This window comes from Rhamphochromis longiceps, linkage group LG11 (genome assembly GCF_057381845.1).
Source record: "Rhamphochromis longiceps isolate RC_006_pf linkage group LG11, R_longiceps_female_GT1.1, whole genome shotgun sequence".
Classification (NCBI taxonomy): domain Eukaryota; kingdom Metazoa; phylum Chordata; class Actinopteri; order Cichliformes; family Cichlidae; genus Rhamphochromis; species Rhamphochromis longiceps.
The window spans coordinates 32,437,389-32,459,413 of record NC_140567.1 but is presented as its reverse complement, the minus strand read 5'-3'; the positions used below and the strand labels follow the sequence as shown (position 1 = coordinate 32,459,413).

The 22,025-nt window shown below is 38.2% G+C and overlaps 1 pseudogene; it reads left to right on the top strand.

The window, feature by feature from the left end:
- The first annotated feature begins 4,595 nt into the window (after positions 1-4,595).
- LOC146659598 (soluble guanylate cyclase 88E-like) lies at positions 4,596-20,830 on the top strand (annotated as a pseudogene).
- The last annotated feature ends 1,195 nt before the right edge of the window (positions 20,831-22,025 follow it).

Genomic DNA, 22,025 nt, shown 5'->3' with positions numbered 1-22,025 from the left:
AAAAGGTTGAGGCCTACAAAATTGTGAAGTGATGCAATATATTCTTGAGGTAAAAAACAAAAATGCAGCCTTGTGTTTGTGTGTTAAAAGATCTACAGATTTCAATTAACAGTTCACAACCCAATTTTGAGTTTCTATTGAGCAGTAATATTTTTACCAGACCTTTAAAGAACATTTTTGGTGTCGTGCTGCATTTCTTACCGAGTTTGTTGTATGGGAGTGCAATTTTCTCATTTCCAGCAACTATAATGGAATTTCTATACCATCGGTTAATGTTAGCCATTGCTGTCAGTCACTCTGAATCAAAGAGCCATGGACTTATTCCTAATCTCACAATTCTGCACCAAGATTCAATAATCAAAGAGGGAGAAATCCATCATGGAAGGCGCACAGAGACTAATTTCTCTACCAGCAGTATCCCCAAGAGGCTGATGCAATACAGCCATGTTTCGTGCTGAGAGTAAAAGAAAGACTAACACAATGTCTAAATCTGCTTCAGAAGTCTAGTCATGTTAATTTAACAAAATTGGAGTGTATTTTTACAGTTAATGAATTCTTAGTAATATGGCAGAATGTGATTGGAAAGTAAAGCAAACACTCAACTCTGGAATTATATTACTGCCACAATACAATACTATAGCATTTTGTCATTTACTTAGATATTGCTCAAGCTTTCAGCAGCAAGTGAACCTTGAGTTTTGCTCTATCACAGTAATATAGTGGGGTTTAAAGGATCAGTTCTTCCAATATTGAATGAAGCCTGTGCATTATTAAGAGAAACTAAGTAACAGTTTTTGGAAAGGCATGTTATTGTGGAGATTTTTGTTTCTTGAAATTATTTTTGATTAAGGAAGCTTTTTGATTTGTAGTCTCGAAGCAGGTAAAGGCTTCTAGCAGGTAAAAACGTCCGCGTGGATAGCATTCATCAAATCTCAAAACCATCGACCAGTGTCTGATGATGATGATTTACCCTTCTTACTGTTTTTATGAGTGGGTGGGAAAAGAAAAATTGGCCCGGACAGCTACTACTGTAGCTGCCTTTAGAATGGGTTTCCAGTCTCATTTTGGTAAGTCTTGCTGATAGATACATTAGAACCTGAGCAAAGATTCCCTTCATACTGTGTTACTAGTCGTGTTTTGAACGTCATACAAATGTGTGTGAGATTTTGTGCGTATGCATTGTAAAGTGCACACCTGGACATATATGTATCCCTCAGCGTGTGCATTGTGTAGATACTGTATGTGACCTTTCAAAGTGTGCATGAACCACTTATGTGTTTATGTGGGTGCATAAGGCGGGTGGAATCGGTACACCAAACCACGTTAGAGCTGTCACAAGCAGAGCTGAAATTGGATTAGTGTCACCCGTGATAAGGAGAAGGGGCGAAAGAGGGAAGAAGAGAAAATTGGAAGAAAGGAAGCGGCTATTTCACCACCAATACTTCCCTCTCTACCTCCACCTCCACAATAATTTCATTTCAAATTCTAGGCTCTGAATACAAAACCGCAGAGCCATACCGTTATGGAGCCAGCTGAAGTTAATAGAATATTTATATGCAGACTGCGGAACCCTGAATTCTCTTTCTTTCCGAATAGCACCCCCCCTACGCACTTCCCTTTCTCCTATCTCTAGTTTTAGAATTGCCTTTGTTAGGATTTGACACTATTTTTACACCTCCAAGAGCACTGTATTTCCATTGGTTGCAGTTGAAAGGGCCTGTAGAGAGACTGAGTGAATATGAGCAGCGTTTGGTCAGGTGCTGTTACCTTCACCTCGCAATGGCACACAGAAATAGGCGTAAAAACATCCTCACACCACATGCTTTTAAATGTCAAAGGAAGATTCAGTTAAATTAATGCAGAGTAACGCAGACGGGGGGTTACTAGATATGTTAAACCAAGAAAACACTTAAATAGAGTCTGTCTGATAAATTAAAGTTGGTTAAATGATTTCCAAAAGCAACACATCATACCACAATCTAAAGAAGCAACTGAGAGACAAAGTCATTAACCTCCTTCTAGGTTGGAAGCAGTTAAAAAGCCATTTCTAAGGTTCTGGGACTCCAGCAATCTGCGGTTAGAGCCATTATCGACAAGTGCAGAACAACTGGAACATTGATGAAACTTCCCAGGAATGGCCAGCCTACCAAAATTACTTCAAGAGAGCGTCAACAATTTATCAGTGAAGTCAGAAAAGAACCCAGAATGACATCTAAAGAACTTCAGGCCTCACTTGCATCAATTAAAGTCAGTGTTCATGATTATACAATAAGAAAGAGACTGAGGAAAAATGGCATCAATGAGAGATTTCAAAGGAAAAAACCACTGCTGATCAAAAACAGCGCGAAACCCCAAAACATCCTGATAACCTGAAGACATTTGAGAGAATATTCTATGGATTGACAAGACAATCTGTTAACTTTTTAGAGTTCCGTTACACCTGGCATAAAAGCAACATAACATTTCATAAAAAGATCATCATACCAACAGTCAAACATGGTGGTGTTAGAGTGATATTCTTAGGCTGCTTTAGGGACCAAAACAAATCTGCAATTCCGCTCTCTAAAAGAAAACCATGAAGGACCCAAGTGTGCTGAAGTTCAAGCACACTTGGGTTATGTAGTAGGACAAACATCTGAAACACACTAGCAAGTCCACCTCTGAATGGCTAAGAAAAACACAAAATAAAGCTTCTGGGGTTACCTAATCAAAGTCTGGACTTAAATCGGACCTTTCATGCTTGAAAACCCTCAAATGTGGTTGAATTAAAATAATTCTGCAGAGAAGACTGGGACAAAAATCACTCACAGTTATATGGAAAAAAAAAACATTGCCAGTAAAAGCAAATTCTTGATTGTAGTTCTTTGTGCCAAGGGTGAAACAGGTTTGGTGATCTTTTTTTCCTTTAATAAATGAAATCATCTCTTATGAAAGGAAAAAAAGCTACACTTTCCAACCCAACTACATTTCGGATTTCCTTTGGTTATTTTTGTCTAATATTAACATTTGTATGATGATCTGTGTGTGACAAATGTGCAAAAAACTAAGGAATCAAGGAGATGGAAAACACGTTTTCACGGCTCCTTATTTGATGAATCATAGCAATAATCTGGAAACGCTGCCTTAAATGATGGTGGAAAGCTGGAGACAGCTGGTGTTGGAAGAGACTGAGAGTTGGTCTTTGTAGAAATAGTAAAAAAAGAGAGAGAGAGGGAAAAGTATCAGGTGAAGTAAAGAGTACGGGGAAAGATAGAGATGCTGACAGGTGAAACTGAAAAGAGAGGGAGGGAAGACAGGGGGAAGAACTCACAGAGGAGCTATAAATACAGCAAAAGTGAGGACCTTGGTTGCTGCATAAAGTCACAATAAGATGCTTCGACATTGTTAGCATTCAGCTAGCGTCGCTTTATGGAGCAGCTCCTGCTGTGTCTACAGTAAAACCAATAAGAGTGTGGTATCATGGGATTGTGCAGGATAAATATGGAATATTCGTTTGCAGTGGGAGGTGTGTGTGCACGCGCATGTGTGTGTGTGCATGCGGGGGAGAAAGGGGTAGGTGTGGGGGGCATGGTTCAGTGGATTGAGAGATAGGACGGCTGGGATACAGATAGACTCCCATTAAGTATTCCACCACAGGGTCACAGCAGTTACAGCTCCTCCACAGAGGCAGAGATTTCCATTTTGTCACATCGCAGAATTCATACCTGCAGCTTTAGTGCAGTCACAGCCCTGCTACAGCAAAGGGATGTGTAATTTTATCTTGAAGGGCTGCTGGTTATAAAATATAAGCAGCAGTTTATGGTGCGAGTTTGTCACCCGATAACTCCATCGCCCGAGTCTGCTGAAATGCTCCAATAACCTGATTGTGCTTTGTGCTGATGCTTTAATCAATGTCTCTTATTTGAATGGTGAAGTTGTTTCGTGCTTCGATGATATAAAACTTATATAAACCGCTATCTTTTTGCCGTAGCTGAATAAGCCCAACTATGCATGGCTTCCTCCAGTGACCCCGATTCTCTCCAAAGATTGGATCCCCGCTCTGTTAGGGGAGTTATCAGCATCAGCCAGCCCAGATAACCAGCAAGGACAGAAAAGAAACATATATGAGTAAGAGTGAAAAAGATACGGCCAGTGCATGCGGTGGAGTAATAGGAAAAACAGGGCTGGGTGCCCATTTGTGTAAGTGTGTTGCTGTGTGTGTTTCTGTTGTTCACATCAAACAATAGGAGGGAGGTGTTCCTTGGCTCCCTGTTAGCATTTGAAAAATGGTATGAATGGACACCTTTTGAAACAGCGGCACTTCTGTCTTTATGAGAACGGAAGGAAGGCGGGGTGTAATATTGGTGAAGCAAAAGAAGATGAGTCATGTCATCTTTAATGAAAGCTCTCGCAGCATCTGTGTGGAGTTGTGGTTGGCACCATCAGCACATTGTTATCTCCCTCTGTTCCCAGGCTAAGAGGCAGCAGCAGACCTCCCAGACCAGAGTGTGGTAAAAGCTGCACTAGAGGCCATTAAAGACAGAAGGCAGCATGTAGAATATGGGGGACAGCTTGGAAGAAAGAGGCAGGGAACGGGGCAGGAAGCCATACAATAAATGGAACAGAGAGTGCCTCATTATCGCTCAGAGCAGGTATTACAGGTTAGCTGTCATCACCCTTTTGGTTGCCTGGTGGAGAGTAGGTGCGGTGGAAAGCGGTGGCTAGATGGCTCAAAGTGTTTTCTTAATTAGACCTCCACATGATAGGAGTAAGTCTCTCAACCTTCCAGGTCAAGATTTAAATATTAAAAAAGTTAAAGTAAAAAACGTATTTCTCTTTGTTCATGACTAAAACCAGTCTTTTCATGGAGTAAAAGGATATTTTGAACTAGGTCTGTATATTTTGCAACAGGCCAAATATAAAAGGCCACAAATGTCAGAAAATGACAGAATGCTTGATCTTCGCTGTCTGGCCTTACCAAAAGGCCACAGCCACACATTTTTTAGTTTTTAATTTCTGCCAGTGGAAGCAGAAGAAGAGCCAGTAATAAATAAAAGATGTTGTAACAGTGCCCCCTTGTGGATATGTTTAAATATTTACCTCATCTTAGAAACTGAGTAAGCCCCAATAGCTGACAGGTTTTTTTTTGTTTTCTTTTGTTTTTGTTATTTTAAATAAAGCTTCACTTATCATATGTGCCTGTTCCAGTATGACAAAATACTCTTTTCAAATGCAAAAGTACTTTCTGGTGGTCAAAACAGTCATGATATGAGTCAAAACACAAATGTTTGTCAAATTTTAACCTTCACTGATCAAGGGGTAGATAATAGTAGCCTTAACAGGAGGCCCGAATGTTTTGAATGGATCCATTTAGCTACACTTCACAAAGCAACAAAACCTTTCAAATGCTAATCTCAACACAATGCCTGTCAGTTTAATGTGCACCTGACTGTAATTATGCAAATTTAAAGTAATTAGTCAAACAACCTGTAGCCCTAATGAGTTTTTGCAAAAGAGTACAAGCTAATTTCGGATAATGAGCCTGACACTGTGAACTAACATGGAAACTGAGCTTCTTTTTAAGGGATTCCCATAACCAGTCACAACCAGCCACAGACCTCTTTCTTAACAAATGCCTCACAAATTAAACTTTCTTATTTTTTTATTACCTGCCACAAACATGCCTTGGTGTTACTATGTTGGATGAGGTCATCTATTGACCTGGCATCCAAGAGTCAGGGGAGAGCACACGTCAGCTGCAGGTGGAAACTCTCAGCACTGGGTAATGCTGGCAGGCACAGTCGGAGAGCCTTGGGTAATACAGCACTAAGTGAATGTAGGTAAGGGGCCTTGTCTTTGCACTTTTTCATGCTTTGCAGAGTTTTTTGTCTTCATTTTATGGATTTTATTGTCGATAACTGATGGGTTACAAGCATTACACACTGGTTGATTACCTAGCGATGCATCTTCAGTGCCTTGTATTTTCTATAACAATAAAATTTTACAGTATGTGTAAAACAAAGCAGCAGTGGGTGTGCACAGCTATAGCAGTTTTTTGTTTAATACTTTCCCTGACATTCTTTCCTAGATGTAGCTGGAGTCTGGAGAAGCTGCCCGAGTTTCCATGACTGTTGTGTGTGTCACAGGTAAAAAGGATATTATCTTGTTCTAATCAATGAATACATGTGGACTCAATATGAACTGTATGCCCTGTTTTTTTTATTTTATGGAGACTGAGAGCTGACCCAATCTCAAGTTTCTGAGACATCAGATGTATAAGTCTGTTTTTGTTTTTCATGCCACAGTATATTGTGATGATTGCTTGGTTTAGGAACAATCTTCACAATATCTTGGATTTCTGTACTTAAACAGAAATAATCAAATTCTGAACAGAAACTAATGATGCTGCACAAAAGAGAGAATACCCAAAAAAGGGTATTCTCTCTTTTATACAGTGACAACTTGTTCCTGCAAGGTAATATAGGGGGGGGAAACCTGTATATAAGTACCTTATATAGCAATAGTGGGGTTGAATTGTGATCTTCAACCCCAATGAGGAGTGTGTAGAAACAGCACAGAGTAGGAACAGATTACAAACTACTAAGTTTTGTGGCAACATGAAAAAAAAACCTTTACATTAAATGTTATTTAAATTATACAAACAACATTTTGTTTTACTGCTTATGAATAACCGTGGGACCATTTTTTTAGGTTTTGGGGAGAAATGTGCATGATTTCATCAATAAGTTTGGCAACTTGCTTCCCCAAGCTGCAGCCACCAAGTTTCTGTGTGGAGGAGGACTGTGAGACGAGCCTCATGCTGCACTACCGCAGCACCCGCAAGGGCTTCACCCTGTTTGTCAAAGGTAACAAGAAACATGATGGGGTAAACAGCGGGTGTGCAAAATGGTTTACCAGAGCAACAGGAAATTGGTTTGATCCCAAACCCTAGACCTATCTGTAATGCAATGCTTACATCTCTCCTGTGTTTGTGTGACTTTCTTTTTTATTGCATGCTGGGAAAGGGTCTAGTCTAACAGGTCTAAGTGTGATCAAGTAAGAAAAAGTTCTTTAACAATAAAAGTTGCTTTGAAGTATTTTGGCCAATTTGTGCCAAAAACACAAAATGAGTGTTTTTTAACACTCTACACTAGCTATAGTATACATACAAAGTGTGTACATGTGTATGTACTGTATACTATAGCTGCTGTAGTATATTAACAAAGCTCTGCTTTTAATCTGGCCAAACTACTTCAAAGAGTATATGTATATGTATATGTATTTTAAGGAAATGGAGAGAAAAACCTTTTGTCAACAAATGAATGAGCACAGTTGTTGAAACGGAAAGGTTTAACCTATTCAGTCCTTCATTTAAAATAAAACTAAATATAAACCTACTACAGACAGCTCATAAATTAAGGTTACGCAAGCCGATTGTAACTTAATTTCCTGTGCACGAAGTTGACCTCTACACATTCATGAGCAGCATGCGCTTGTCTGATTGCAGCAGGGTAGCTCTCCTAAGTGGGACGACAATTCTACAACACAGATATTGAAGTAGAAATCCTATCTTAGGAGGAAACTGAGAAAATGACATATGTGGTAGGTACTCAGACTTTGAACTATCAGTCCAGCTACTGTATGCCTGATCTTGACCCTATGTCAGTTTGTTGAGCATGCAAAAGATATCATCCTCTTCAGTGAGGCACCAGGCAGCGTTTGTGTTTTCACTTGGAGAGCAAGTGGTTACTGCATCTAGATAAGTGTTTATTGGGATGGGACTCTGGGTAAAGACAGGATTCACAACGGAACAAATATGAATTATGCAACCTAGTGAAACCTGCATGATTCTGTCAGTATTGTCTGCAGTTACTTGTACACATTTCTTTTCTTCCATATTTACTTGTGATTTCAGATTGGCTTACATGAAATGGGACTCGCTCTGGTATTTACATGCACAGATGCAATTAAATTGAAACAATGTAACAAGTTTTGAATATGTCATGCATGTTTCTTCCAGAGCGAATAGCTTATTTCATGTGTTTGATTAGCTTCCTGAAGATAAATATCTATCTCCTAGATCTTGTTATTATGTTGCTCTTAATTCGTTAAGAGTCTTAACTCTCTGCAGAGGATCATTTCCTTCTTTTCTTCCCTTTTGGATCACTTTGACACCACACTTAGAATTGGAGTGAGTCAAAGGAACTGGCAGTCTACAGATATTCTTAAACAATACATGAGTGATTTGGTCTTTGCGATGCTTGGCGCTCATATCAACATCACCCCACTCTCAGGGATTACACCTTTTCACCAGTACACCACTCACTGTCTCACTTACACTAGTTTTTAGTTAGCAGTGTCATTTTGAGGGATATCACAGACACTCAGATTCATCCTATCACTATCAACAATCATGCACCGATATCTATCTCTCTGACAGAGAAAAGAGTCACACCACCAATAATGAGCTGGAGATTTAATACATCATTATTGGAAGAACAAGATTTCATTAATTTATTTCAAAAAGGAATGGGCAATGCATTTAAATAATAATGACCTGCCAGGAATATCACCGTGTGTTTTATGGGGAGCAGGAAAAGTAGTAATGGCAGGCAAAATATTATCTTACTGTTCATATAAGAAAAAGAAGGGGAAAAATGCTGGTATTAGAACTAGAACAAAAAATTTAATCACTAGAATCTGCCTATGCTGCCTCACCACAAGAACATGTAATTAATAACCTGAGAAAACTAAAAGTAGTATTAAATGAAATAATTAACAGAAGAACAAACCTTCTGATGCACAGTTTGCTTTGGGAGAACTTTGGAGATGGTAGTAGGTAGTTGGAAAACATTACTCATGATCCACAACAAAGAAACAAATCTTTTAAAGAATTTTATGATGCTTTATACTCATCACAGATTAATCCCTCCAACGCTGATGTCGCAGAATTTCTTAACAATATAAATCTAGCAAAACTAAATGACAAACAGATTGTGGCTCTGGATTCACCTCTTTCAATCTCTGAAATCCATGAAACCCTACAGTATCTCCCAAACAATGAAGCCCCAGATCCAGGTGTTTTTTCAGCAGAGTTTTACAAAGATTTATGGCCTATTAGTCTACTTCTTAAACCAAGCAAGAATCCTGCTTCCCCATCCAGCCCAGTATCTCTTATAAACATAGACCTTAAAATATTTTGCAAAGTCCTTGAGAGAAAATTAGAAAAACAATCACTCCATTCATAACACAACCTGATCAAACAGGTTTGATTAAAGGCAGACACTCATCGAATAATACACAGACTAATATATATAATAGGCTATTGTTCCATCAAGAAATCTGAAACCACAGTTGTCTCCCCAGATGCAGAGGAAGCATTTGACTGGGTAAACTGGAAAACATACATTTGGATTTAGTTCATTCTTCATATACAGGATTAAAACACTGTACAGCACTCCAAATGCTTGTGTTAGAACAAATGATCTTACTTCACAAAGCTTCAACCTACAGAGGGGCACCAGACACTTTCACCTCCCTCTTTGTTATTTTTATCAAACCATTAGCAGCAGTAATCTAAGAAAGTGTAGATATCAAAGAACTGAAAATACCGACCATAAGATAAGCCTATATGCTGATGATGTATTACATTTACTCGGGAACTCACAAACCTCGCTTATAAAGACAATCACTACTCGATCAACTGGAGTAAGTCAATAGTTTTACCTTTGAATTGTAATTTTCAAAACACCACCACTTCACTACAGTCAGGTAACATTAGATATCTAGGTATTAACTTTTCCACCAAGGTCTCAGACCTGGTACAGTTAAATCATATTCCTTTATTAAAAACAGTGGAGGATGATCTCACACGTTGGAGAACTTTACCTATATCACTCATGGGAAGAGCTGAGACCATGAAAATGATGATTCTGCTGAAAATAAACTACTTATTTTCACTGATCCTTAATAAACCCTCTCTTATTTGGTTTAGATCACTAGATTCAAACATTTGGAACTTTTTATGGAAAATCAAACCATCACAGATAAGCCTAAAACCAAAACACAATGGTGGTGTAGAACTACCAAATTTTTATCACCACTTCCTATCCAATAGATTGCTATATCTTTCAAAGTGTTTTAAACCAAGCGTATTCGACAGCTCTTGGCTGGGCCTAGAACAAGCATTCTGTGGAAATGTAAAACTGCCTTTCATTAGCCCCACTATTAAACATTTCTCTGACAGCCTGGTGGGAATTCTAAAAAAATAAATAAATATGTATCACTTATCCATGTAAACTAACACCCATTTGGAACAATCTAGATATTTATCAGAAGAAGAATATAATAAGTTTTTCATTGTGGCAAGAGAAAAGGTTAAAAAAAATCTGGAACATGTTGTACAAGATGGAAAGTTTATGTCATTTGAAGAATTTGTATCAAAATCTAGAATCAGCAAAGGTAAATTTCTTGAATTTTGGCAACTGAAATCCATACTGGGAAAAATAAATCCCTATTATTGTTTTTTCGTGAAGGTGAAGCAGTTGGTGATACATTATGCATTCTCCCTAAATCCCCACCCCCTCTTCCTTTTACCCCCCTGCCTTTTCTGCTTTGGACATTGTCATACTATAACATATAATAAATGAAATTACCCAAATAGAAATTACAAAATAAACAGATAAATGATTCACATGAACAAGAGGAGGCTATAAAGATTTTATATAGCTGTTCTTGGAAAAGAAAAATGTGTTTGGCACCACAGTGCATTCAGATCACAACTCTGATTGCAAAAGCTGCCAGACAGAACAGGATTTTTTTTAAACTCTCTGCAGAGGATCATTTCAGTCTAAAGGCCAGCATTTTTGGAAAGAGCAAAAATGGACCCACACATTTACAGCAAAGATGGATGGTTGAATCATTGGCATTATAAATTTTTTTTCCACTGATCAATTTCCAGAAATATTTAACTGGGGCCCCTGAAACTAACTGAAATGTCAATCCATTTGAGGCCATTAATCCTGACAAGGACTTTTTTTGAGAATGTTTATTCTGTTTTAGCTTTTACAACCATAGAACATATAACATGTGAATTGGGATATTATGTTATTTTTATAGCACTGTTCATGATAAATATGACAAAGTGCTTTATAACAAAACATTATCTGAAACCATAAAGATAAAAACTAACCATAAGCAAGTTTAATAAAATGAGTTTTTAGCTGCTTTAAAAAAAAACAACTGATTACCAAGTCCACAGATTTCAGTCTCAGTAGGAGAGCGTTCCAGATTATGGGGGCCACTGTTGCACAAACTCTGTCTCCTTTAGTTCTCAGGCCTGTATACTGCACACCCAGCAGGCCCTGATCACATGACCTTGGGGACCCGCTGGGGATGAATGGATGTAAAAGTTTACTGATGTACACTGGTGTTTGCCCATGCAGAGCTCTAAAAGTCAAAACCAGAATCTTACAGCGGACTCTGAAGTTAATGGTCAGCCACCACAACAATAGTGCAATGCAACAGTGTGAAATGTGAGTAGTTAGAGGCCTCGCAGCAGACGTTCCAACACAAGCGAACACTGAATTACAATAATCCAGATGTGGTGAAATAAAGGCATGAATAATAATTTTGTATTCAGACCGTGACACAGTAGAGCTTAACCTGGCAACATTTCTTGAGTGACAACAAAGAGCAAACCACAGATTTCATGTGAGTATCCAAAGTGAAGGCTGAGTCAAAAGTCCCAGGTTCCTGATAGAAGATTTAGCAACAGTGACAAAGGAATATAAAGTTTCCATTACCTTAGGCACAAATCTGTCAGGGCCACAAACAAGGACTCCTGTTTTCTCAGTTGAAGAAAATTGTCCACCAACTTTTAATAGAGTCTAAGTGCCTATGCAATATCCATTTAGACACATCTTGGGAGTTAAAAGAGGTATATAAGTGAATGTCATATTAGGCTTCACATGGACATTGTCATCCTTATTATTCTAGAACTGTTCCTCGAGCTAATGTTTCTGAAACAGTAAACCAGCACTTTATCCAAATTATTTGCTCACTACTTGGTGTACTGGGAAGAAACAAAATCTTAATATGACCAACATGTACTGGCTTCAAAGAGATCTTCGCCAACCCCCAAGGCAAGAAAGTCAATGAAGAGTTCACTCTGGTCAGACCAATGTGGAGTTCAGCTGGAATAATGTGAGTTTGGCAGGAGTTATTTGTCATAATTCAAATTTAGTTTAAAGTCCCACCTTCCTGTTTTATCGTCACTATTGAATATACTTAACAAAAATGTATCTTCTTACTTGTTTCTACTTGTTGATCTACGCCCATTTGAACAGTGTGTTTGAGCTTTTGTCGAAATCTGTGGTGGAAAGCAAGCAGAAGATAAATATCCTGAAACTCAGTACGGAGGAAGACGAGGAAAGGAAGGAGTTTGACGAAGCAAAAAGAGGAGAAGAAAGGGGTACTGGTCTTGCCATGTCATTTTTTATTTGTTTTTTGCTTGTCGTTTCAATGTCAAATTCATGGTGTATTAAAAACATTTTTAATACGGTAAATGGGATCACAACTTGATGGAAATAAAAGTCCCCATCAAGTTTAAAAATGTAGAAAGAAATAGATAAACTTTCAGTACATAAGAGACCCTTATGCAAACCTTGTAGACCCAGTACAGACTGAGTAATATGTCTCAAATATTCATCACTAGAATAAAAGGGGATTAGAGGAAATGAAATAAGGAAATTAATCTGAAGCACAATACTGTGTATAATTATTTCGAGAGGATATCCCCTTTATTTTATCCTCTTGCCGGCCAGCGTTATTCGGCTATTGCCCAACTGTGTGATTTGGATTTGCATCTTGACACATTGTTAATTTTGCATAGTTAACTTTTCCTGGTTCATTCGGCCACCTATCCTCTCACAATTTCCATTTCTCACCCTCCATCAGAGCCAAAGGCAGTGGAGGAAATGAAGGGTAGAAGAGTACAGCAGTTTTCTCACTCAGTAGAACAGCTCTGCCAACTCCGTAGGCGAGGACATCAAATTGTTGGCATTCCACACTGTAACTGGTCAGAACATTTTACCCTTTTCAAACAGCCTTTGTCTTGAAAAGACAAAAACACAGCATATCTTACTTTCCCTGTGCTTATCAGTAGGATTGTAAATAAATAGCTGTTTTAGGAAAACCAATCTATCACTGTCCCTCCTTAATTATCTTAATGAAAATATTTTTAATTAATTTTATTAAAAAAAAAAAAACCTCTGTAATTAAAATGCAATTTAAAAAAACTCTCTTAAATGATATTCAGGCAAATGTAGCGAGACCATCTCTGAAGACATGTGGGAGCCTCCTAAGAAGCCTCTACACCTGAAGAGCCAGATTAAGTCCCCTAGTGGGATTCTCATCTTCCTAGGAACACCCATGTAAGACCAAGGCATACTGTGACAATAGTGACTGATGATACTGATTCAGGACTAGACATCTAGGCACATCCTTAATAATAGAGACCTAACACAAGCTGCAAGAAAGACTGGGTATATTCAGTCTAATCATGTCTGACTGGCCATATAGAGGGTCAATCAGACAGTCGTGTTAGTCTGTAGCTTATTGCGCCTAACACCAATATGGATCCACCTACATCATGTTTAATCATTATAGTCGATTTTTTTGTCTTCTAAGTATTAAAAACACATAAATTGAGGCTCTCTTTACCTGAAGGATCACACAGCATCATCAACAAATCAAGACCAGAAATAGAAGATTAGAATGTAGACTTCATACTATGAGATATCCCCGAGTGCTCGAAGAGACTTATCAAAGTGAGGGCGAGTACAAAGTATATTAGCCCTGCTCACAACCACTCCACAAATTAAGGCACAACATAGCAGAGCAACCTCAACAGGACAAGACTCTACTGTACACCTGCACTTCAAAGAGAAAGGATACTCTTTTGAAGAACCCAGCGTTCACATTTTTGACTATCTTACAGATCTTTCACATCTTGGCATCTTGGTGATAGGCCCAAGCAGACTCTCAGTCAGTTTTAGATCCTATGAAGTCTCTTAGATAAGAGGTCAAATGTCTTTTCAAGCTCTCTTAATATCAAATTTACATTCTGATTTCCTCCTATTTGTGGTCTTAATTTGCTGTTGACACTGTTTAACTGTTTAAGATAATTCAAGACAGCATATTCCTTTGATTTCCTTACAGTGAAATGGTTTTATTAATATCAGCTTATTAGAAAAAAGTAATAACATCCAGAACAGAACAGAAAATGGGCTATTTCTGTTGTGCAACAGTGGAAAAAACAGAACTTCCACATTTTAGCCTAATGTGCTGACATTTGATACTAAATTGTGTGCTTCCCAATCACTGCCTCATTTTCTTTCTTTATTCTTGTAGTATAGACTGCGGAGGACATGCTGAAAATGGGTGTTTATGTGAACGATCTGAACCTGCATGATTCTAGCACAGCTGATTTTGGCCTGAACACAGCAATCAGCAGAGCTGCAGCTGGCCCTGGATCAGGTGAAGAAAATACCCAGAATGCCCATTCCTTCGAGAGAGGGAGAGAGAGCACATTATGCCAACAGAGCTGACTTTTCTTCAACAGTGAGAACCGAACAATGCTGCATTTTAAAGGGAGTTTGAGGTAGCTCACATAACCTTATAAAAAGTAAAAGGCTTGTATGGCTTAAAGCATCAGTGATTTTGTAGAATGATACACTAAGTGCACAAAATAATGCCAGCTCTCCATAAAGCAACCTGACCAAGTGAACCCAGGTGAAAAGCTTTGCTACCCTATTGATTTCACCCATTAAATCCACTTCAGTCATGCAGGAAAGATGTGGATTAAGAGGATTAGAAAATGCAAAGAGGGATTTTAGAGCTTTAAAAGAGGTGAGACTGTAACTATAGACTCTTGTGTCCCATTTCTCATCCTGTAAAAGCAACAAAAATTTACTCAGCTTTAGGAAATTCTCAAGGAGCTGGACAAAGAGAAGAAGAGACGCGATTTTGGGCTGTACCGTAAAGTCGTTGCTGACCGCCTCAGAAAGGGAATCACTGCTCTGGAGACATGCCAGGTAGAAAAAAATGCTTGGTCTGAACTACATATAAAAACATTATGCTATTTAAAAAATGGTCAAGAGGGAAATTGAGGTCATAGACTTTTCTTGTTATTTGAAAGTCCTGCTGTTCTAGTTATTAAGAAATGATCACCAAAGCACCCAAGTCATGCACAGGGAAAGCACATCTTGCATCTAAAGTAACTTTTATTCATTCACAAAAGAACTCAGGTGTCAGAAGAACACTTTATGAATTAAATGCACTTTTTCCTGGCAAGTGCAACAGTGCAGGTTTGTCATCATTTGAAATACACGTCTTGTGTCCCGGGTCTTCCAAGATGCGATTGTCCTGTCCATGGACAAAGTTAAGTTTAGCGAGATCTGTATCCCCATTACACCCATACAGGTGGTAGACATGTTAATGAGATCTACATTGTCTTTGACATTTTAAACACAATGTCTACAAAGTCAGTCCAAGAAAGCAACACAAACAATTGTATTTGTATATTACTCTGAACCAAATTATCTGACATATGCAGTTTTTAGGGTCTGTCTGAAGCCTATTTTCATATTTCAGAATATGACAAATATATTTTAGCACATTTACTTGATAAGAAAAACAAATAGGAAAGGGAGGGAAACACATCTCAGGTTGCAAACAGAGAAATATATTTATTTGCAGAACATATAAATATTTATTGCGAGTTGAACAGTGTGTAGGAGTCTGGTTGTTATTTCTGGAAAATAAAAGAAAAACTGATGATTGTTACATTTGGCCTTTTCCCTGTTCAGCATGCAATTCTGTGGAAACAGATCCATCCATGTATGCCTATCCCAGCTGACATGGGGCAAAGGTGGAAACACTTCATTTGATAAAGGAAAAGGAAAATATCACTTATGTGAATAAATACATGATTTAAAAAATGATACATTTCTGAGTTATTAAATGAAATTAATATTTAATGAATTAGAAATACTTTAAAATACCTACTGACTTTATTTATACACTGAGTTTTGTTTGTTTGTTTGTTTGTTTGTTTTATTCTGTCTTTCCTCCCCACTGCTGTCAGACTCCATAATAAAGACTTTAACTGATCAAGCACACACATCCATACATATGCAATAATACTAAGTGCAATAATCCTTTCTGTCATCGTTGTATTTTTACTCAGTTGTATATAGTATTTGTATTCTATTTTTATCTTATTGTATATTTATTTTATTCTACTGTATATAGTATTTTATTTTATTCTATTCTGTACAGTTGTGTACTGTATTTATTCTTATTGTATTCTAATTTTTGCCTCATAACTTTTGCACTGTCCACTCCTGCTGTGACAAAACAAATTTCCCACGTGTGGGACTAATAAAGGTTATCTTATCTTATCTTATATTTTAGTTTTAAAATAAAGCATAAAACACATTCTGGCATTTGTTGGCCAAGAGAAAGAATTATATTTTCACTTTGAATTTCCACTTTCTGTCCAGGTGGAAACAATAATGATGCTTACATGGTGGTTGCAGGTGCGCCTAACAAGAGCACCTTCCATGCTCACCATATCTGTGATATGGTGAGCATGGAGCTACATCGCATAAATGGAGCTACATTGACCATATTAAAGATCATTCTGCCGGGAATAACATCCAAATCAGAGTTGGTGAAACAGTAAAACTGTCTGGAACTTTGGTGGCTTCAAAGTCATAAGGCACCAAGATTATTTGGATGTTTGTGGTTTAAATATTGCTGTTCATATGTTGGTGATGGTATACAATTAACTATACTTCTTGAAAGGATTCAGCGGATTGATCCTTGCACTTCAAACAGTCTTGGTTTTGGCATTTTATCTACTCAGCTATTCAGCAATGTTCAAGCAACCGTTCAAAAACAGAAATTTTGAGAGACAGAAGTTTAACAGATGCATCTTTTTTCAAATACACAGATCACAAAGGGTCTCTATTTTGATTTTGTCCCTGACATCATTAGAGCAAACGGGGGAAATCTAAATGCTTCGATTTAAAGGAACATTAAACAATGCATGACTAATGTACTATACTACGCAACAGAACAGCTGTTTTATGTGTTTTCCTACCATCTGTAACAAAATGAAAAGTCGTAATGTTGCACTGGGGTGTGACATATACACAAAGCTAAGTTAAAATATCACTGTACTAAACTGTACATCTACTCTGTAAACAGCTTATTCTGATCAGCTTCTCGTGAAGCCTATCCTAGCATGTACTGAGATAGATTATTGTAGATCATTATTGGCTCAATTTTAATATTCTAGATTTTAAACATCTGAAGGAAGCACTGCTATACAGAAAACTTTGTTTTTCAACTGGCAGAAAATTTGCAGGTTGGAGACACTTATTAATTGTGATTAAACATGTATCATGGCTATGTTAACAATAGCAAACATTTAAAATTACTGCACCTTCAAAGAAAGAATGGGTGAGTTTTTTATTAATGTGAATTAGTTCTGAATTAATTGCTTAAACTATGGGTGGAAGCTAGAGAAATAAATGTAAACCTCTTCTCATATGTCAGCAATAACTACACTAAAGGTATTCATTCGAGTTTGGGGGTGGCTGGCGTTGCGGGTCTGAAGAAGCCTTGCTACTGTCTGCGTGGTGACACTGTTAACGCAGCCTCAAGGATGAAAAGCAGTGGAGTGGTGACAACAATAACTTTGTTAATAACCAACTGTCCTGCAAAATGTTCCAAATAAGCAACAGCAAAAATATAAAAAAAACGGTAATAATATTCATGACTTCATGCAGTCAAATTTCATATAGTTTAGAATAGAAAACCATTTTCCGTGTAATGATGCCACTATGCGTGTTACTCTTTGGTTGATGCAACATGCTATTCACTTCATTTCCTTTCAATTACTTACAATAATAGAAGTTGATGTCATGTTGTGTATGAAATCTGCTCTTGATGAAAAGAAAAGGAAAAAAAGGAAGCCGCTTGTGCAGACATAATTTCCTCGCTATACATTCCCACAAGGCAAGTAAAAGAACTGTCATTTACGAGTTCAGTAAACTGCACAAAAAAAGATATTTCAGAACAAATAGGCCTTATATCTCAATAGCCAGCTTTAGCTTAGTTTTGTGTTTGTGTGACTGAGCAGGGCATGCAGATCCACATACATTAGACCACCAAAGACCACTTGGAGCATGAGCCCTATATAACTGAGGCCAAGGGCAAAATTGTTGTAAAAGCGAGTAGAAGCCAAGCATACATATCTTTTTGCTGTCGGTCATGCTTCGGACAAAAAAAGCATTCTTATCCTCCCAGAAAGCATCGAGATGAACATTTTGATTACAACTTTACACACTTTCTGTTGTTGTTGTAACTGTGTTGGTGGTTCTTTGTGTCTGGGGGTGGGCGTCCGGGTGCACACCGGCTCACTCCTTGGCGGCCGCTTGTCGGGGCCTGGGGCCTGGGGCTCGCTCGGGCCCCTTTGGAGGTGGGGTGCCCCCGGCCTCTCGGCCTAGGGCTCGGTCACTCAGGCGCAGCTGGGGGCCGGCGGAGCTCACGGGCGCGTCACTGCAACTCCCCCTGACTTCTGCTCCGCGGCTGCTGGGCGAGCCCTCATCTGGGACTCTCCTCAGCTCTTACTGGGACAGTGGCGCGGCTGCCCCTCTGTTGGTCTTCCATGGTCTCTTGTGTTCTGGGGGCCTCTGGATGTCTGGAGTTTTGATCTCCTCCATACCCGCTTCACACCCTGGAGGACGGGGCTGTGGCCCCCCCCACACTCCCTAGCAGATCATTACATGGAGAAACCTTTGGAATGCAAGCATGCTGATCCACACAGGTATGCACACATGGGTATTCACAGACGCGGACTAAAGCTTTCTTGGCTGCTGCCTCAAAGCACACTGTGCGCTGTCTATCTTGCGTGCTGCACAATATCGTTTATTACTTAGTAAATACTGATATCTATGACTAGCTAGTTTATTGTGATGGTGCTTTGTTTTCTCTATTATTATGTTGCTCTTTGTTGTTTGCTGTCTCCTCTGTTTGTTTTTGTTTGTTTGTTTTTTTTGTTTTGTTTTTTTTCTCCATACAGGTGACCCAGGAGTTTTTTTTTTTTTTTTCTCTCTCTTCCCCCCCCTTCTCACCGTCTCTTCTCCCCTTTGGTTTTCTTTCTTTCTCTCCCCCTCTCTCTCTCATTCATTCCCCCTGTCCTATTTATTAAAAATAAAAAAAATAAATAAATAAATGACAAAGGATGAACTGAAGCTCTGCCATCACGTAATGTCGCATACTGCTGTTTCTGATGTCATTTAAAAAAAAAGAAAAAAAAAAAAAAAAAAAAGCTTAGTTTTGTGTTTGTGTGACTGAGCAGGGCATGCAGATCCACATACATTAGACCACCAAAGACCACTTGGAGCATGAGCCCTATATAACTGAGGCCAAGGGCAAAATTGTTGTAAAAGCGAGTAGAAGCCAAGCATACATATCTTTTTGCTGTCGGTCATGCTTCGGACAAAAAAAGCATTCTTATCCTCCCAGAAAGCATCGAGATGAACATTTTGATTACAACTTTACACACTTTCTGTTGTTGTTGTAACTGCAGTTGTAAGCAATTTAATTTACGATGAGATGCAAAATTCAGGGGAACATTGCTGTTATGTATTCCTAAAAAATGCCCCCTATCTTAAGCCACTCTCTGAGATATTGCATGAAATATTCATTCCAAAATGTACACAAGAATTTCTTTTTTTAATCAAATAATATATCTTCCACATTTTTCCAGGGTAAACATGAAAAACTACTGGCTTAAAGGAAAGAAAGATCTATCATTCAAGCCCCCAGCAGAGCTGCACTACAGCAGTGAACAGAAAGACTCTGATGAGCTCTAATGGGTGAGTAGAGAAAAGCAGAGCAGTCAGCACCAAAGAATCACTTATCTTTTTCACACAGTGTGGACTCAGGATGCCCCCTGTTGATTTAGTCAGAGTTGTGCTCATTGCCCCCTGCAGTATGAGACAGAAAGCAAACTGGAAGGCACTTAAGGTGCGTTTGTCTATTGGAAGGAGCAATACTGCCTACGAAGAACACAACTTAGCCTCACATTGGGCCTGAAACAATGAAAAAAGAAGGGGAAAGATTCATTAACTTTAGCAACATAACTGCACTTTTTACTCAGTGATGTTTCCCTTATTTCCCGAGGTTTATCTTAAAAATAAGCAACAATTTGTTGAAAGAGTGGATTAGAAATGCACACATTTTATTTTTGAGGGAAAATATTCCATTTAATGGAATAGTATTACTTGAAGGAGAGATGCTGTAAGAAAATAAGACTTTTTTCCCCAAACTATTGCCCGTGTGATCAGATGTACCAAAGCCTGCTTTAAGCCGTAGAATTTCTGAACATTTTCTATGTTGTATCTGTGAATTCAACTAATGTATAACTGCACTAGCACCAATCCTAAGCACATGTCCTGTAGTCTGCACATTAATGGCAATGAGGCATATTCAGAAGGTAAACCAAGCCCAAGTGACCTTCCCTGCAACACCTTGCCTACACGAAAAGCTGCTAATGAGCCCCCCACCACTTCAGCAAAACTTCAAGCGAAGGAGGAAGCCAAAAAGGCGAAGAACAAGTGACGAAAGCTCAATAATGTCAGAATCCTCTTCCCTTGCTGATAGGCTGGAGAACCCTGGTCCTTTACTCAATAACAAGAGAAACAGCTTCAAACAGGACTACGCCAAACTGCCCGCCAACCCACTTCTGTTCAGTTTTGCCTGCTGCATCCTATAAGCAGTGTTGTAGTGCGATTAAAACAAATAAAAAAATTATATCTTTTCACGTCAATTAGGGACAAGATAAAAAATTCTTACTAATGAACAGAATTGTAATGACATTGTCTTGTTTTATAGGTTTGTTACTATTCTAAATAATGAGACTGTGCAGGTTTTACAACATGCCTGCCTTATGGGTTGGTTTTTTGTTTTGTTTTTTTTCTCAAAAAAGAGGAAGTCCAATTTCCTCTACATGCGAGAACAGCAGGCATATACAGAAGCAGAGAACCTAAAACTTGTACTACAGGTAGTGACCAGCATGGGAATTGTTCGTGTGCTATTTGCTGCATTTTATATCAGTAAAACATTTATGAAGTCACTGCAAATAGTACAGTGATATTACTTTCCACTTTTCTTAAAAGAGGTGCGGGATTATACAGAAATGGAAGCCTGATTAATCAAGAATAGATACAATCAGAAGTCAACTTGTTTATCCTGTTTTGTCCAAGTATATGAAAAATCTATGATAGACTTTCTTCTTCCTGTTTGTGATTACAATTTTCTTTTGCTGACTGTGTTGTTTTTTTAAACAACTGCATTTACAACCTCAAATAATTCTGTTTTGGAAACGACAGTGACACGGCAGTGACACCTAAGTGATGATTTGATAAAATACTGACCTACAGAAATACACATCTAATGTGTTCTTGACTTGGAATGTTTGTGAACTCTCAATCCTGATTTCTAAGTATGATAATGAGGTGACCTCAATTTACACAGGCATAAATTCCTAAAAATTAGGCAATTTCTTATATCACTTGATAACATTTATATAAAAAAAGAAGAATTTCATTGAAATAAGCAAATATTCATTTATGAATGTTTCATTATAACTATAATGGTCAATCTCTATTAGACAAAGTCTATACTGTGGACAACTAAAAGTTTATCTGAATTACAAAAATACAGCTTAAGTGGTGATAATAAGCTGCTGTTGTAGTTTCCCAAAACTTAGGAGATTCTTGAAATTGTAAGGACATTAAAAAGGTGTGTCTAAAAAAGCACGAGATTGCAAAAGGATGATGATAAACAACTACTGTTCAGGTGTTATCTGTAAACAGATGGCATTAATTTTAACAACCACTAGGAGGTGATGCACTAGACACACAGCAACAAATAAATGAATTAGAGACCATGACCTAGTTATTTTTTGG